Here is a 13451-nt window from a genome sequence, read left to right as displayed (position 1 = left end):
ATTGTGAGAAACATGGATGTTCCCTTCACCAGGCTGGATAAGGAGCAGGTTACGGTTTGCTGCCTATCAGATGCCAGTATCCGTCTTGTCACTCAAGTACTCAAGACCCTCAACCACAAGTACTGGTATGACTCTGTCATAGTCCATGTTGGGGTGAATGACTTTCGATGTACCTCATTGGACTTTATGAAGAGAGACATGACTGAGCTTTCAGATTATGTGTCATAGGCAAGTATAAGCCTAGCCTTAAGCAGCAATGACCTTCTCCAAGGATGATGCCAGAATACAAACAAAAAAATGACTGACTTTAACAATTGGCTTAGCTTCTGGTATCAGTCCAAATGGATCTAATATCTGTCAGCCTGGGCAGACATGGTCGAAAGGCCACACTGCTTTGCTAGAGATGGTCTGCACTTATCTCTTCTAGGCTTTCAGATACTGGCAAAGGTATTAGCCACCCCACTGTGCCTTTTTTTAGTCAGTGTCAAAATAACCAACCTCCCAACAAAACAGAATCCTCTCTAGATAAACTCAAGGTACTGCTGCTTAATATTAGGGATCTAAACAAGAAACTGCACTCCATGGAAGTACTCTTCACTTTGGAAGATGCTGACATATGTGTAGTGACCAATACATATTTCAAAGGCATGGAAAGCACCCTGGTCATACAAGGCTATAATGCCTTCAATATGTTCAGACCACAAACTGAGCATGAAATAACCAAAGGAGATGTATTCATCTTCACTAAGGATAAGTTCACCTCAAGAGAAGTCAGACAGTATGACTCGCTTGAGCTACTCCATGTCCAATTAATTATAGGCAATGCCCCCTACCATATCATAGCTAGCTACAAGTCCCCCACCATGAAAGAGAAAAAGCATACTGCATATCTAAACTTACTGCAGTCATTTGTCATACAGCCCAACACCATACTCATGGGTGATTTTAATTATCCTACCATCGACTGGGAAACATACATGACCACAAATGTACCGAGAGGTTCTTGGACTTTGTCAATGCAAATGCTCTAGAGCAGCTTCTAGTCAGCACATGCACAAGAGGCTCAAATATCCTGGACATAGTACTCACTAACATATGAGAGCATTGCACCCCCCCCCCCGTGTGATGTTCTCCTTGGTAAGATCGGACCATAAATTAGTCTCATTTGATGTAATTATAAGACCAGATACCCCATCAAGCTCAAAAACTCTTAAGAATTTTTCAAAAAACAAATTTTCTCCTACTAAGTGATGGTATCCCCTCAATCCATCCTCAACCTCTTTTCCCCATTTGCACATGGGGTTGAGGTGTCACTTCATCATCGACAATCATCTCAATCCATGGTTTACCTGCCAGGTAGCTAGCACTGCCATGGTAGTTTGTCCCTACCACTCACTTGCACCAACGGCCAAGTTCGAGTGTCCAATCCACCTACTGCATGTCATTAGTATGTGTGAGGAAACCAGAGAAGTTTCAAAGCCCTCTCAAGTGCAGATAATACAGATTCCTATGCAGTGGTGTGCACCAATGCCCTATATAGCAACTTAAGCAGTTGTATATAATCAGTTGTACCTGACCGGATTAAAACTAGGTCTTACTGAAAAAACAAGCCACCCTGGTGGACCCCTAATATAACCAGGCTTTACAACAAGAGAAAGAAACTAATGCACAAGAACAAGAGGGAACTGGCTCAGCAGAGGAAGAAATCCCTCTCTAGCTTAAACAAAGAAATTCAAGATCTTGTCAAGTCCTCTAAAGCTAATTACAAAGCAAAAATAGCCTTCCTATCTAAGGATAACCACAAGGCATTCTTTAACTATGTCCGAAATCTAAAAGGGAATTTGGAACTTGGGAGCAATCACTGAGTCTCCAATGATGTTAATATACTGCAGACAGACTTACATTAATGCAGACAAATGACTGGTGCAAAAGCCATGGATTAAAGCTAAATGCAAAACATGCATTATTATTCCCTTTGGGAAAACTGACATCCCTGCATCCCTGCACCCCCCTAACTGGAGACCCAGTGGTGTGTGACCTGGGTACTCAGGTTGATAGTAATCTGAACTTTGACCACCATGTATCCACAGCAGTAAGGAAATCCTTCTATATAGCACATCTGATAAGTAAAGGCATTGCATCTAGATCTTATAATGTTATAATTCCTTTATACTTGGCCTTCGTCAGACCAATAATTGAGCACAATGCTCTCTTTTGCACATACCTCACCAGATACCTGCACAACTGGAAAGACAACAGTTGTTTCTCACCAAGAAATTACAGGGTACACAAAACATGTCTTACACAAAAAGTCACTGTATTCTGTCTCCTACAGGTTACTAAGGGCTGACCTGTGCATGGCTTACAGGGTAGTCTCTGACCTAGCCCTGATGGAAATGCTACACATTCATAAATCAAACTGCATAAGGGTCAATCACACCAGGGATCATAACCTAACCTCTGACATGAACAGGTTATGCTAGAGAGATAGACACATCTCCTAGAGACTGCCATGTCTCTGGAAAAAGCTTCCAATTCATGTGAAAATAGAGCCCCTCCCTGACCCTCTTCAAACGCAGCCTAGATCAATGGATGGGTGACTACAGATTCCGTGGAGCCCATTTCCCTCCTGGACAGAGGAAGTTGGTATTAACTACCACAAACCCTTACCTCTGCGAACTTCACTCACTTAACCACCGACAACTGAGGTAACTCTGGATAAATATGGCTAGGCTTGCAAGAGTTCTAAGGCCATTAGCCTAGTAACCTTCTATAAGCTTAAGAACCTATGAACTTAAGCAAGGCATACACATTTTATACTAGCTCTATTCCTAACCCTAATCCCAACTCCAAACCTAAATCCAATACTAGTACTAAAGCACACACACAGAGTCAGACTCAGAATACTGAAACATTTGTATTTCCTTGCATTTTGGTATTCTGACATACTTGCAGTTCTGATCTGTGAGAATGCTCCCACAGAATTACTCCTTTCACTAGATCATGTTCAATCTAGCGATAGCAGCCCCTATTTTCCGACTGGGAAATAGTAATATGCCATCTTTTAGAAGTTGCTGCATTATTATTGATGTAGTTCACCTACTGTTTGAATATTTTATCCATGTGATGCATTCAATATTAGTAGCTCACTCACACAGAAGTATAGAAGGATCTATGTCTTCTACATATCCCTTGCAAGATCCTGGGTTTACTTATGACATCTGTCCTCCGTCCATGTGGCGTCTGTATATTCTCCACATGTCAAAGCATGTTTTCTTGCACCTCCCCAAAACATGCTGGCTGTCTGAATAATGCAGATTCTCCATATTTATTGTATTTACCCTTATTCATGTCTGTAAATGGTGTTGTGCTATGCTCAGACCTACTGGCTAGTAACAAAATACTATTTTTCTCTCCACTACTTTTCTCCTTTTTGGTGATGGGGGATAGAGAGTAGACATTTGCAGCCCTATTTCATCCACTCTGTTTTTCTCCCAACCAAAACAGACATCACAGATGGCAAGTTAGCTATTCATCTCGCTAGTAAACATCATATGGAAGGATGCCATGGGTGAACTGAATTCTGTGTCCATGGGAGACGTAATTTGTTAAGCATTGATACATTCCAGAAGCGTATAGAGAGTAGGGGTATTAACCTTGCTGCTGCTGATGTGACAGTTCTAGTGTGAAATTTCCGAGGTTTACCTAAAACATACCAGGCCATGAAGTATGTTAGTACATCTTTACTGGCACTTGGAAATGTGCTATAGATACAGCTGAATGTGGTTACATCCTCATCCACATCTAGAACATGTAGAGCTATAAGCTGTTTAACTGCTAACTGGAACTTGGAAATGTGCTACAGATGCAGCTGAATGTGGATATATAGGTACATAGGTTCATAGGTGTTTACTAGGCCAACGACCACAAAGGCCTTTTTAAGCCTAGCCATGCATCCCAAATCTCTGACAAGTTCTGATACCCTTGATAAGTGTAAGCATGGGCCTGGCAGATGAACCCTTTCACGTCACCTGTGTCCATTAGAGACATAAGTGTCAAACTTTCTGGTTTCCCATACAATTGTCCAAGTTGCACTTGAATTGGGTTAGGGAGGAACTCTGCTTCACATGTATGGGGAGCCTGCTCCATAGCCGGGCTAGTCTCTGAGAGATATACCATCTCTCCTGCAGGTCTTATTTATATCATAGGCAAGGTTTAAGTCTTTAGAATGGGTAATTCTGGTGCTGTTTGTTTTGGGGATATGCAGGAGGTCCAACAGAGTGTGGTCTGACAATGCCCTGTATGCCAGGCATATATCTCCCCTCAAAAGACTGTAGGAGACAGAATACAGGGATAAGGCCTTGGGGTGGTCTGCATAGGACATCCTCATCCACATACAGAAAATGCAGAGCTACAAGCTGTTTAACTGCCTACTGGAAATTTGTACATTGACAATACATGGTTGCTAAACTGACATGCTGCAATTTATGCCATACATTTTGCTCCAAGAGTAGCTGTTAGATTTCAGGATTTTAACAGATCTGATATGCACTGCCACATGTAATTGTATGACCTGAATGACTTCTTTGCCATAAAACAGTAAACTAAAGGCACTGATTTAGTATGCTCACAGTATGAGATAAAGGAATGCACAGTATACAATAGTCTACAGACAGTAAGTACCTTTAGTCAAAAAAGTCCCTTCCACCAACCAAATAGTTGCAGCACACAAATCATCTATGTTATCAGCAGTAGAAAATACTAGTTCACAACTGCCTGTCTCTAAATCACTCATGGTTCTCAATCTCTGTATAATTTCTCCACATTTAAGAGGGTAATTTGTGGCAGAAATACTTTGCAGGTGTATTTCCTAGCTTGCACTATTTAACATAATTTTACATCTAACTCTATTGACCTGTTGAAGCACTGCTTTTTTATTTGGGAGTCCTACAGCACATTCCAGGGGAATAATAGCAACAGCATCATCTACCGCTAAGCATGGCATATCTCTTGATAACACCACTCTCTATTTTAATTCATGACTAACTTTTTCTTTCTCTACCTCCACTGGGTCACTAACATGGTGATATGCCACAGATTTCCTCTCTAGTTTTTATTCTTTCTAGGCTGTGTGTGTTTATCTCTCTCTCTCTCTCTCTCTATATATATATATATATATATCTTTCTCTCTCTCTCTGTATATATATATATATATATACACACACACACACACACACACACACACACACACACACACACACACACACACACACACACACACACGCACTTATTTATTTGTCTTTATTGACCAGAGAAGTTTAGCAGAGGCATGGGAAGAAAAGCTCCATTATAGTACATGTATGTACAGCTCCATCTAAAACAAGGATGTCATTACCTTTTGTGAATTATTTGCACTGTAAATGCCCCCCAAGGAGCCAGGTATGTTTTGTTCTGCCTCCGCCATGATAGGTTACTTCGTATCCCTTATGCATGTGTACGACAGGTACAATCCCTGTATATGTGGAGGTAAATGCCAATGAAGCGCGCATACTGATGCATATTAGTAATTATGCACCATAAACAAGATATATAGTGGGTAAGTTGCTGTTTACTACTGCTGAAAGGCTGTGCTCTACTTTTAAATTAGTAGCCCTACTCATTTCTGATGTTGTGACTGTCGATCATGTAAAAGCTTGTGTATGATTATTTGATAGTTGGCTTTGTTTTTGTTCGACTTTCTGGCTGTTCAATGTTGTTGTCTCGATCGTCTGCTACTCGATATTCTGGAATTTTGATCTTATCAACTATATCCATAAACAAAATATATATAGATATTTAAGGCAAAGAGCTAGGATAATTTTGTGAACACCAGTTTTACAAATATAGCCTGCATAAAAACAAACTATATTACTAACCCTGCTTTTAAAATTGATCAGTTCCAGAGTCACTGCACATCAACAGCAATGGGAAATCTCCCCTTATATTTGCCTTCCAGAGGGAAGAGTGATTTGAGCAACTGGCTGAATCCTTTGTGTCTCAAAGGAGGCTTTGCTAGCTATACTATTTAGTTCAAATATTTTCAGTATAAAGAAGAGCTAATGTTGAAGTGAGGGCAAACTGTGTAATTACTGGTTGCTATACCATGTATCAAGTGATGCAAATTTGTTGTCAGAGGGCATAGTGATGAGCCCAGGAAAACACAGTCCTGATGTAGTATGAAGTGCATTTATACTGTTTTCATTATTTATTTATTTGTGTGTTTATTCACTAATTTAATACATTTGCTTAGTGGGAAATTCTGACTGAGAATTTAAACCCCTTTTCAGCAGACACCTGCACACAGTTATTATGACAATGTGCAAAACAGCTATTAAAGCAAAACCATTTATATATGTTCATAACAGAGACATGTCAAGAGTCCAGCAATTAATTAATTGCACTGTGCAATACAAATATACTAAAATGAATGTTTTATAAAAATTATACAAAGACAGTTTGGGGGGTTGTTGTACAATACACATACTTTAAAGGAATGTTTTTATACAATGACACTATTGGAGATAGGCACTCAAATAGTGAGGGGGGTAATGATAATTGGGTGCCCTTGTTAGGTTGATATAAGTGTGAAGAAGAAGAGAAAGAAAGAGAGGGAGAGGGGTGGTTATGTACTGGAAAATAAAGCCTTGGATAATGATAGAGAAGAAGATTAGTGTGAGAAAAGATACAAGTGAAGTTTACGAGTGATGAGTTAGTGAAGAAAATATAGCAGAAGATATGCAGGGGAGTTATGTGGTGGTCAGAGAGATATGTGTTTGGAGTAAGAAGTAGATGAGGACCATGAGAAGCTCAGCCATATATTATTCTGATGAAGATTTGTTTGGAAAAAGTGAGTCTGCATAAGAAATGAACTGTAGTTGCTGGTAGCAGTACACTATTGTGTGGGGAAAGGTGGAAGGAGAAGGAGGAGCTGGTCAGGTGGTTCAGAGCAGCGACACTGCCATGTGTCAATAAGGAATGATTCTGTATCCTGTTTCAAGGTTTTGATGCATTTATTTGGAGGAGAGAGGCAGGAAAGGGTTCCATGGTTTTGTAATTTTTTTGTGCTGTTTTAATTGTTTGAGTTTGAGGAGGTTGGGGATTTGATATTTCATATACACTAGAAAACCACAAAATGACTTACTTATGTCCAGAAATAATTGAAAAACAAAATGCTGAACCTGATTCCCATACTCTGGAACAAACTACCCATTCATGTCAAGCAAAGCTCCTCATTGGCCCTCTTTAAGAAAAATCTTGATGACTGGATTGGCAGTAGAAAATTCATGCTGGGGATCACTACTGTGGCACTGATTGACAGTGGCACAGGAAAATAATTTTCTTGGGTGGCGAAAGCCAGAAAACCTTTTTGGCTAGGCTTATATAGGCCCCAGGGCCGATAGCCTAGTACATACCTATGAACATATGATTTATTTTGCTTATGGGTTGTGATGCCATGAATTCATAATGGGTTAATTAGTTTTTTTCCCCAAAATCTCTTTATTTCAATTTTCTTTTTTCAAATAATAACAACAATACGGTAACTCAAAAACACAAATAAACAATACAAATACCTATCTAAAGAAAACAGACAACAATCTTGTTCCGAGAAAATTATACATATATATATATATATATATATATATATATATATATATACAATATATACACAAGAAGTCACTACATTGTCAAGTAAAGTATGAGAATTCTTATGTTCATTTGGTCTCATAAGGGATAGTTAGAATGGGGATAGTCTATATCTTCTTCTTCTTTCGGCTTTTCCCAGTTAGGGGTCGCCACAGTGGATCACCTGTCCGCTCATATAAAGTAAAAATAGAAATGTAACTATTTATTTGTATGTTTAGGGAAAATATCTAGTTACACATATACTAAGAAAAGGGGAAGATGCAAGAAAGACTGGTTATACTACATTCATTTCTTATTTAAAGGTTAGCTTTTCATGACATTTTGTAGGCAAATTTTATTTGTCAAGAATTATATCTAGCAAGTAACCCCAATATTTTTGATAATAGCGTTTGTTTTTTGTTTTTAAATAAATTAATTTGTGAGATAAGATATATTTTATAGCAAGATTGCTAAAATTTTCCCATGTAATTGGTGACATGACATTCCAATTCTTTGTAATAAAGAATTTAATAAGGGCACACATTGTAATAAAAACATGTTTTAATATTTTTGGGAGTTGATTGATATTAATGTACAATATAGCTGTCTCCCAAGTACGGGTTGATTTTTCAGATCCCATCTTCTCTAATCTTACTCTCAAGGAACACCATAAGTTGTGTATCTTAGTACAGTTCCACATGACATGTAAAATATCAGCTGTTTGATCCGGATAATGGGGACATATGGGCGAAAAGTTAGGATTGAATTTATTTAATTTAGATAAGGTATAATACAGATTGTTATTTACCATAATTTGTGTATATAACAGCTTCTTGAAAGGAATGAATTTGATTGTATTTTCTTCAGTCAGTGATTGATTTTTCGTTTACCAATAGTTTGAAAATAATAAAGAATTCTGATGTTTTGCACTTATTACAATTTTATAAGTCCTAGAAATTGTTTTCCCTTTAATCGCAAGATTTTCAAGTATTAATTTAACTAAATCTATGTTCTGTAAGTCAGTGTGTATTTGTGAGAATTTAGCATTTATAAGATGATGAAGTTGGTTAAGGATAATACTATATTTCATAGGAAGTTTGAGTTCAAGTCTCATTTGCCCCGTGTTAGAGCCTTTCCATTGGTTTATATCCCATATTGTGTAGTCTTTTATCAGGGAGTAGTTTGTTAGATTTACTGGTATATTATTTATTAGTAAATTAGGATTTAGGTGTAACGGTTGTATAAGGGCAAAGGCGTCAGCTAATTGCAATGATTTAAATAGTTTCTGTGTTGAAAGAATCATGTTTTTAATTAGTGGGTGTAAATTCTTCATGTATATGCTAGCCTGGTTTAAATTCAAGAATGGTAAGGATATGATATTACAGCCAAGGGATTTCAACTGTTCATACCAGATTTTGGTCCACTGGGGTGTCCAAGTATTTATATATGAGTCATAGTTTATTATTTGTATTAGTCTGTATACAATAATTATACTATAGTAAAGCTTAAAATCAGGTAACCCCAATCCCCCCTTATCTTTGGCGAGTACAAGTTTTGCATATTTAATTCTGGTAGATTTGGGATACCAAAAGAATCTCGATATAGCTTTTTCCATGGCAAGGAAGAAGTTTTGGGGAATATTTCAAAAGGTAGCACTTAATTGAAAGAGTATTCTTGGTAAAAAATTAATCTTGACAATACTAGCTTTTGACAGTAGAGACATATTAATGTTCTTCCATCTATGCATATCGTTTTGAATACTAGTCCATGTAGTTAGTAGGTTATTGTTTATAATATCGTTGATGTCTGAAGTAAATATTATTCCTAGATATTTTATCTGGTAGTTTATTTTGATCTTACCCATAGGAAAGTACAATTCTTTATGCCCTTTAGGATTGAGGAGAAATACGTGTGACGTGTTTAAATTTAAATTATAATTTGAAACTACCGAGAACTCATCAATAACTTTAAGTATTTTTGGGAGGTCAGTAGTGGGGAGTTGGAAGCATATATTTAAGTCATCAGCAAAGGCCGAGTATATAAGATTTGTATTGTGGATTCTGGGAATATGATGAAAGTTTTTTTGTGAAATAAACAAAAGATTAAATGGGTATGGCGAAAGAGGACATCCTTGTCTTGTACCACTGGATAAGAATATAGGGTTAGTTATACGTTTATTTACCTGTATAGTGGTAGAAGCTTTCTGATACAGTACCTGGGTCATTTTAATGATCATTTTAATGAATTCTTGAGGAAAACCATATAAAGGCAGTATATTAAAGAGAAAGTGTAAGTTTACTCTATCAAAAGCTTTAGTTGCATCTACTGTAAGGGCATATCTGGGGCATTTATCCCTATTAAGTAGTCTTACAATGGTATCTAAAAGGAGGGTGCTGTCACTTGTTTGCCTGTTTGTCATAAAGCCCATTTGTTGTTGGGAAATAATAGAGGGGAGTACATTCTTAAGTCTATTTGCTATAACATGGGCTAATATCTGAAGATCAGTGTTTATGAGGGCTATTGGTCTATAATTTGCTGGATCTGTTGGGTCAGAATGCGGTTTAGGAATCAACACTGTCTTGGAGTTATTTAAGTATTTGTCTGTTATACCACATTGTATTATATAGTTGCAAACTTTTAATAACACTTTGGAGATAGGTTCCATGAATAGCTTATAAACATCCGATGTGTATCCATCAGGCCCCGGGGATTTACCTAATTTTAGTTTGTTTATTGCAGCTTTTATCTTTTTTAAATGTAACAGTGATTTTAAGAGTTTCCTTTGATCTTCTGTAATTTTTGGAAAGTTTATATTATGTATAAAATCCTCAACTCTGTCTGTAGATGATGATAGGGGTATATTGTATAATTTCTTATAAATATCTTCAAAAGCGTCGACTATATCTTGATCTTTATATTTCACCTGTCCTTCATATTTTATTTCTTTGATCCTAGGAGGTCCACTTTTTATGTTAATTAGTCCAGCTAGGAATTTTGATGGTGTTTGAGCCCATTCTGAATATTGATATATTGACCTTAATTCTAAGAAGGAGATATTTTCTAAATAGTGTTTGTGTAATTGTTTTTGCCAATCAATTATTTTTTCCTCAAGTTCTTTAGAATATTTTTCCTGAAGTTCTAGTTCAGAAGTGTTTATTTGACACTCAAGTTCATTCTTAAGATTGTTATACTTTTTTTTGAGCCATGCAGATTTTTGAATAATAATACCCCTGATGACCGCCTTGGTAGCCTCCATTGTATGTCATATGGAATTTGATCGGATATAAAATCATTTTGAAGTTGGGCTAGCACATTCTGAATTTCCTGTGTAGTTTCTTGGTTTTGTATAATTTTAGGATTTAACGTCCAGGTATTGAAATAGGAAATATTTTGTTTATGAGCTTGAAAGTTTATTAAAAGTCTAATTTTGGAATGATCTGAAAGAGTTTTAGGTGATACAGCATAATTTATTTTGTTAAAAAGGAAAGCAAGAGAAATTAGATGGGTTAATTAGGTTTAAATGCTGGATGTGAGGAAAGAGAGGAATAGATAGCAGATTTCAGAAATACCTTAAAATAATATTTTCCAGCATTTAATCTTTCAATATTTCATGGTATTTAGATGTCACCTTGTTATCTTCAAAAACATAAAATCTCACCAGGTTGGCCTGTATATTTTATGTATCCTTCCTGTGAATGTCAGACTGCGTTTTTCTGATCATTGTTTTTTTTTTAATGCTTCCTGCATAGATGTAGACCTCAGGTAGAATGAATTAAGTACTCCTTCCTGAGGTCCTGTGGAGGGAAACAATAATTTAAATGTACATAATCATAGATAATTAAAATAAGATGATAAGGTCCCTATATACATCACTAGTAAAACCTGTCTAGTTATCAGTGCTCAGGATAAAGTAATTTTTCAGAAACAACATGGAGCTGAAAAAAAATCCAAAGAAGATCTAAGACAATGGTAGGAAATGCATATTTAGTCTGGTCATAATGAAAATTCATACATCAGTCTTAATCTATCAATTGACAAGAAGAATAAAGAATACAGTCACATAATTACAGATAGCTTTTATGACCCAATCACCCCCCAAAACCCTACTATCTTTTGGGATTTCTCCAAAAAAAAAACACTACTCAGCTAGTTGATGACATAAAGCAGTTTAAAATTCCTCCTAGATTTGAGGACTCAGTAGTCAACACCGCTGCATTTGCAGATGGCTTCTACTCTTGAGTCACTGCCTGAATTGAGACTTCAGTCTTAATCTGATGCAATACAATGTCGAGTTTATGAACAAACCCCTGTGTTGGACCCCAGGTATAAACAAGCTCTATGCAAAATAAATTGAATTCTTCACCTGCAGAAACAAACTAAAAACCCATGCTGCAAATCTGAACTTAAGAAATTAAACAAAGAACTTAGGAACAAAATTAAATCAACTAATGCCAAGTATGAACTGGAGATAGCTGCCTCTGTCAAGGACAATCGTAAGTCTTTCTTCAACTAAGTCAGGAACCTTAGAAACAATACACAGCATTCTGATGAAGTAGTGCATAAAAATAGCATCTACTCAGTCCCAAAAGACATAGCTAACATACTCAGACATATTTTGTTCCTCATTGTTCCACTCTCTATCATCAGCCTCTTCACAATCTGCTCTTTCTTTCCCCATCATCAAGGCAAGGGCTGACCAGGACTGTCATTCAGATATGCATCAGAGGTATTTTTTATGTATTCTACCCTATCCCTTGTATACACTCAGCAAAGCATCAAGGATGGGACATGCAATGGGCTGCAGAGAAATGTATTTCCTCACTTCCACAAAGGTCATTTCTCATGCAGCTCTACTGCTTTCTTTGAAGTATGACTGGTGGTTTCATCAGTCTGCACTAGGGAAACTGTACCAACCAGTGTACTCCTAAATGTGTGCATCCCTTGCCACTCCAGGAAGAGATTATCAGGCTACACCCATTCACTTTTCTCCCTCCCTGCCTGGCCCCTCCATTGATGAGGCTGCTAACTGAACTCCTATCATCTGAGTTGCAGTCAGAACTCTCATCTGTGTCTCATAGCCAGGTGTACATTTAGGTAAATTTAGTTTAGACTTCTCCCATCCTCCTAAGCTTTCCCCTGCATGGCACTTCATAAATACCCAGATCACCTTTGAGAAAGTCATAGAAACATACTCCCTGAAGTAAAAAGTGTGTGTTCTACAGGACATGATATACATACTAATACAAATAATAAACTATAACTCATATATAAATATTTGGACACCCCAGTGGACCAAAATCTGGTTTGAACAGTTGAAAGGGACTTCATTTTTTTTGTCCCCTCAGACCTCATCCTACTGGCTAGGCCGCCAGTACCTCACATACACCAGCCATTTTTCTACCCCTGACTAGTTCCAGTATTGCTGGGGCAGAATGTGAATCCTAAAGATGTCCTGGGGGCTTAGCCATCGGTGCTTCTGTCTGTTTTTTCTTTTATGCCCTACCCACTCCATTTCCCCGCACCTCACGGTTGTTAACTACATCCAAGGGCAACTCCCCTCTTTGCAACAAGTTTCCCTTTATACAGCATCATCGATGAGTGCCCTCCCACCCAGGATGGGATGTGCATCTCTCCCTGCTGCTTTGCTAGTTTGCCAAGCCACTAATTGTACCAGGTCACCAGGGATTAATCAGGGCTTTATCTTGCTATATCACTGCAGTAGCCATGCCTGTGTACCTTATTGTCAATATAAAGCAATGTCTCAAGACCAACTTCTGAATTTATGCAAT

At 37.5% G+C, this 13451-nt stretch overlaps 1 protein-coding gene across 1 annotated transcript in view; it reads right to left on the bottom strand.

The window, feature by feature from the left end:
* Positions 1 to 13451, bottom strand: part of ADAM22 (ADAM metallopeptidase domain 22) — a 2281988-nt gene that overhangs the window by 223187 nt on the left and 2045350 nt on the right. The window lies entirely within an intron of this gene.

This window comes from Protopterus annectens, chromosome 3.part1, assembly GCF_019279795.1.
Source record: "Protopterus annectens isolate FY-2018-M chromosome 3.part1, PAN1.0, whole genome shotgun sequence".
NCBI lineage: Eukaryota > Metazoa > Chordata > Ceratodontiformes > Protopteridae > Protopterus > Protopterus annectens.
The sequence above is the reverse complement of the archived record's forward strand: the minus strand, read 5'-3'. Positions and strand labels throughout refer to the sequence as shown.